We start from the raw sequence: 6,265 nt of genomic DNA on the forward strand, positions 1-6,265 counted from the left end.
CGGAGCTGTCCCTGAGCCAGCAGAGTGTCCTGGGGGTGCTGGGGGACACGGAGCTGTCCCTGAGCCAGCAGAGTGTCCTGGGGGTGCTGGGGGACACGGAGCTGTCCCTGAGCCAGCAGAGTGTCCTGGGGGTGCTGGGGGACACAGAACTGTCCCTGAGCCAGCAGAGTGTCCTGGGGGTGCTGGGGGACACGGAGCTGTCCCTGAGCCAGCAGAGTGACCTGGGGGTGCTGGGGGACACGGAGCTGTCCCTGAGCCAGCAGAGTGTCCTGGGGGTGCTGGGGGACACGGAGCTGTCCCTGAGCCAGCAGAGTGTCCTGGGGCCAAGGAGACCAAGGGTGCCCTGGGACACGGGGAAGAGCCTTGGCAGCCGGTCAGGGGTGATCCTGCCCCCGTGCCCAGCCCTGGAGGCAGCTCTGGGTGCTGTGTCCAGCTCTGGATCCTCAGCACAGCAGGGACAGGAGCTCCTGGAGCATCTCAGTGCCCAGGAAAGGCTGAGGGAGCTGGGGCTGCTCAGCCTGGAGAGGAGCCCCAGTGAGAGGGGCCTCAGCCCTGGCTGTCCCTGTGTGTCCCTGTGTGTCCCTGTCTGTCTGTCCCTGTGTGTCTGTCCCCGTGTGCAGGAGGGCAGAGCAGGCCCAGGCTCTGCTCCAGGCCCAGCGATGGCCCCAGAGCCTCGGGCAGGGCCTGAGCCCAGGAGCTGCCCCTGCCCAGGAGGCAGAACTCCTGCCCTGGGCAGTGCCCAGCCCTGAGCAGATGGTGCAGAGAGGCTGTGGAGTCTCCTCCCTGGGGATATTGCAGAGCCACACGGACACACTGCTGTGCCCTGTGCTCTGGGATGGCCCTGCTGGAGCAGGGAGGTGGCACCAGAGCAGCCCCGGGGCCCTTCCAGCCTCAGCCATCCTGGGATTCTGCAATTCCATCATCTCCTGTCACCAAATTAGCACCTCCCATTTAAAGACTGAAAGTCCCCTGACACAGCCCACAAAATGAGAAGGGCATCCACAACGTCTTAGGCTCTGAGAGGACAACACAGTGTGTAAATTGGGAGGTAAAGATCCTTTTCCCATTGAACACAGCAATGGTAAAAAATCTATCAGTAAATACAATATTGCACTTTAAAGCAGGCCTGACAGCAAGACCAAACTGTGCTTGTGTTTAATGGTCATTCATCTCTGCTGAGAAAAAGACTGACAGTTCACTATTTCCTTTTGACTTAGAGATCCAGTGCAAGTGTTCACAAGAGCCAAAAACAGGTTATCAGTGTACCAATGCAAAATGCCAAGGAAAACTCTCACTGAAATCAAAGTAAGAAAGAGAAAAAATGAAAAAGCCACCCAACAACACAGAGTTAAGGAATGGGACAAGGAATATTATATTTAAGAGACCAGAGTTATATTTATGTGAAGGTTCTATGTAGTTGGTCTTTATCAATCAGACAAAGGCTGGATTGTCACCTTAGCTTCTTAAATAACCCATCCAATAATTAATTTATCTGACATGGGACAGCTATATTATCCCTGAATAAGGTGATTTGTATAGATCTAAAAGCAAATGCCTTGGCAAAAGACAGGGTTGATCATTATTTCAAAGCTCTTATTTTTCCTCTACTCTTAAGACTTGGAAAATTATTTATTTGACAATCTGAAAATAAAACTTGAGCTGTATTAGCATGTAGACTGCTCAATAAAAGGGGAAAAAAGTGAGAGAGAGGATTAATAAATTACATGCTAGAAATGGGAAACAAGATTAGAGGTGACGTTTTGGCAATGTCTTCCTCATAGTGAAGGAAAAAAATGAAACAAGATTAGTTGGAGAGGAAGGAGAGAGTCAATCAGTAGGAAAAATGAATTTAGAAAAAGTGAGAAAGCCTGTGAAAAATGGAGGAGTTGATTGGGATAAAGGGTGCAATAAAAATTCTCCATGGCAAGGAGGGACATCACTGCTCTCCAAGGGTAAACCCTCAGAGAAACAGGGTGGAGAATGGGCTGGGGGATACTGGGCTGGTGGCAGAGAGCCCAAGGGAGGGGACAGCAGTGAAAACTGGGGCTGTTCCTGGTGCTGCCAAGGCAAGAGCAGCGAGTTCCCCAAGGCTGGGTCCATTTCTTCAGCTCTCCTGTGCTGCCAGGGTACAGGGTAACACAAACACGACCACAGCAGCCCATGTGCACTCACAGCCAGAGGCCAGGCTGGATTTTCAGTTTGTTTGTTTTCATGGCTCACCACTGATAGATTATGTCCTACAGCACATCTCCAATCTGCATATCAGGCTTCCTCCAGCACATTACTATGGCAACACCTTCTGGATCAGGGATATTGGACATCACTGGCTCTTTCTGCTTTCAGCAGCAAGCCAAAGGAGGGCTCCAGCCTCGAGCTGCTTCTCTGCCAGCCAGCAGACCTCTTCTCCTTCAGCTTCCCCACCTCTACCACCAAGGTTTGTCTCCTTCAGCTTCCTCTCTCACTGTTAGGATCTTTTTTTTCCCCCTTCCTCCCTCTCTTGTAGTGGCTGCTTGAAACCTGTCCTAGGGATGAGAACATAGGCAGTTTAAGAAGCTGCACTTCAACTGCTAGACTCAGATTATCATCTGAAACCAATAAGTTTGCATGCTAGATGTGCTGTGAACAAGCTTGAGATCAAGACCAAAATATTTCATAGCTATAAAAATAAACCTTTTTGAGACAAGTGTGGCAAGAGCTACTATCTGGTCACTCTTCAGTGTCAGTTTTAGTCCCTGATTGTCTCCGACCTCCAGTCGGTCATCCATGGGATCCTAAGGGAAAAAGAAAAAAAAACAAGAAGAAAAAAATTAACATCTAAAAAGCCCTCTGAGTTGACCCTATTAAAATTTACAGGAATCATTCCACTGCAACCCTGGTTAGGCCTTCCACAAAGATCTGACATGGGCTCATTGAATGTGAGATCCTGCTGGAATTCATCTCTATGTGAGCAATCATCTGAAAAAAATTATTCCTCCTGATAAAAGCACATCTCAGTGCCTTTGCAGGTATCAGTAAAATGCCCATTATACTTTCTTGCATTCTTCTGCAAGACACAGAGCTCAGGAGATGTATTCTGTATGCAGGAGCAATTACCATCTTCTAAAATGCTCATGTTTCAACAGCAGTTTTTCCTCAGCAGCTAAGAAACAAGGCAGATGATTTCCCCTGTAATTTAAAAAGCGGGATTTAACAAGTAACAGGCTGCCATGCCTTACAAGTGTTGACTTTTGGAACCATAATTCCTGTAACTTCAACTTCACTGAAGAGTTACATCAATTTGTCAATGAAATTGAGAGTAGTTAATGCATAAAAGCTAAATTTTAATGTCTTAAATCAGCTGGAATATTCTACTGCTGAAATATTTATTAACCTTGAGAATTTGAAATGAATGCATGGTCTTAATGGGGCATCATGTCACCTAAACCCAAAATGCACATAGATGTCCAGTATTTTCATTTATTGACAGCCTATTAACATTATTGTACTTTTCAAGAGCATTTTATTTTGAAGGATAACTTTTTTCCTAGATTGTATCACTACCTACTGTTAATTAGGATGAAAGACAAATTCAAATCTGCCTTATTTTCCTTTGTCACGAAGTGTTCTTTATTCCCTATTAGTTTCCCACAGAGAATTTTTTTTTTAATGAAGAGGCTTTGTTTTAGAGTTTGTAATCTCCAGGACAGACTTTATAATGATGAAATATAAGTGTCTTTCGTACAATAACCTGCTGTGTTTGGAAAGCTTCACATCAGGCAAGGGGTTAAGTAAATCTCCAGTTCCCTGGGGGTCAGTTTGCAGAACATGCAGGTACATACATTGTTTAATCTCTTAAAACTCTGCAAATGGAGCTTATCCTCTTGGCCTACTTGTTCTTTAAAGTGGTGGCAAAACCATTCTAAAATAAGAGCAACAGTTCAGCAGGGGAGATGTCAAGCAGCCCCTGATCAAATGCCAGAAATAAATAAAAAAATAAATAAATACCCAGAAGTGTTTGTTGGATGATTGAATCAGAAACCCTCATTTGGGTTGGGAGGGACTTTAAATCTCATCCCATTCCACCCCTGACCTCCCCTTAGATCAGGATGCTGCGAGCCCCATCCAACCTGGTCTTGGACACCTTCACTTCCACACCTCTGATCTGCCATCAAAACTCTGTTGCACACCTACAAATTCACAATTGCTTAAAGAGGTTCCCAAGAGAATAATTCCTCAGTTTTTAATCCATCTTGATGAACGACCTTAAGGCAAGATTCATCACTGAAAGCTGACAAAACTTTTGTTATAGAACACATAAGAAAGACACTTCAGTCTTGACATCACCACTTGAAGGATTTAAGTTATCAAAACACAACCAGAGAATCAACATTCCCAATTTCAACCCTGCATGGCTGGACATTTAACCATGCACTGAGTGCACATGCATTAGCTGAGTGACTCTCACACTTGTATCCAGAAATTTTGAAGATGCTGGCCCAGCTTTTTTCTTTTACTGACCCTAAAAAATCTTATTACTTACAGTGATCCAGCCAAAAATGCACCTGATATGGTGTTGCCTTCACACCCAGAATGAAGAGCCCAGTGCTGTGCTCTGCAGGTAACAGCGTTGTACAAATCCGATGTTAAATTCCAAACCTGTGAGATGCAAGGCAGAAGGTTTCTTTTGGAAAGGTACATCAGGAAATGTTTAGCATTTTGTGCATTGTGGAGACACAAATATAATACAGAATTAAAAGTAATGAAGGAAAAAATTGGCAGGAAGAACAAACGATTTGAAAAAGACATAGGTCCAAACATGAAAGTTAATGACCACACTTTTCAGTCACTTTGATATAAATTCTGAAGAGGAAGGAATCATTAAAATATGGCATAGCAGTAGAAGTACAATTTGTACACAATATAATAAAGAAGAAAAATTAAAAGAGAATCAATGAAATTTGGCAGAAAGCCAGACGTGATGAAACTACTGGTTAAAAATGGCCCCATTATTTCCATTTTTTATCTTAAAATGGAGGATTTCTAACTGAGGATACTGAACTGGAGATTTAGAAAAGTCATATAAGTGTTGGATAAAAGGAAATTGGATAAAGAAATGAAGGAAGAAGATGCAGAAGAAAAATTGTTTCTGAACATTAATGCTATGTCCTAGAGGGTAGTACATAGCAGGACATCCAGCAGCAAGCACTGTAATAAAATCTCTAAATGCAAAAAGCAATCAAAGCTTGAGATAAAACACTCACAAACACAGGGGTACATAAGAGTAAATGAAGTTAAAAGACTGTAACAATGATGAAAGAAAAGGGAATAGGCTGGAATCGTATTTGAAATGGGGTTTAGAATATGTATAAGAAAATAAAAGAGGTTTACAAGGGCTTGGAGGAGTACTGTAGCAGGGAAAAGACATGCAGAACACAAAATAAATTATTTTGCCAGGGGATAACATTAAAAGAAAATAAAATTGTATTAAAAATGCCAGAGAGATATCAAAGGGAATCAGTTTCATATAAAAGAGGATCAAGAAATAACAGTACCTGAAGATTGACACGGCTTTAGAGTGAGCAGAGAGCTGTCCCAGAATTCCATCTAAAATGGCACTGGGTCAGGTAAGACTCTCAGAGAGCTGCACAGATGAAACTACTTGAGGAAATAATTATAAGGACCCCAACATCAATATTCTAGGAGAGAGTCTGGTGAAATTCACTCCTGTATGCAGGATCTTTGCAAGTTTCTGGCAGTATTTAAATTTCAAGTTTAGTAATTAGAGTTCTCCAACTCTCATAATAGAACTCAGGAGAAATGATGAATACTATGAACAGCCAGGAGTTAAAATTTGGAGAGATGACACAATTTCTTAGGATGTACAAGATGACAGGACAATTTCTGGCCGTGTGATTACTCAAAGCTAAATGAAGGCGCATCACACAACACAAAGTGAAACGACATGGGGTTGGAAAGAATTACTTAAGCATCTTCTACTCATTGCTAAGTTCTAAATTAACTTCTTACAATAAAGAACAACAAAGAATATCATTAATTTTGGACTCTTCAATGGAACTTTATTACAAAGAAGAGAGAACGATTCTACAATTTCTCTAAATGCTGCAGATTGAGAGAGAGGAGCTGTACATACAAGGTGCATGTGTGTGCATGTATTTGTGATTATTGCCAGTCTCCCTTGCAAACTTAGTTAGCAATGTGATTAATAATACATGGTCAGATGCACTTTGTATCCAGCTGAATGCTATAAAGCATGGAAAATGGGAAG

The 6,265-nt window shown here is 43.0% G+C and overlaps 1 long non-coding RNA gene across 1 annotated transcript; it reads left to right on the forward strand.

Annotated features, from left to right (window-relative positions):
- The first annotated feature begins 965 nt into the window (after nucleotides 1-965).
- On the forward strand, nucleotides 966-4,597 carry LOC137481064 (uncharacterized). The gene is made up of 3 exons (XR_011003287.1): nucleotides 966-1,032; nucleotides 1,218-1,305; nucleotides 4,522-4,597. It is a non-coding gene; the product is annotated as an uncharacterized lncRNA (long non-coding RNA).
- The last annotated feature ends 1,668 nt before the right edge of the window (nucleotides 4,598-6,265 follow it).

Source organism: Anomalospiza imberbis, chromosome 12 (assembly GCF_031753505.1).
Source record: "Anomalospiza imberbis isolate Cuckoo-Finch-1a 21T00152 chromosome 12, ASM3175350v1, whole genome shotgun sequence".
In the NCBI taxonomy this organism is placed as follows: domain Eukaryota; kingdom Metazoa; phylum Chordata; class Aves; order Passeriformes; family Viduidae; genus Anomalospiza; species Anomalospiza imberbis.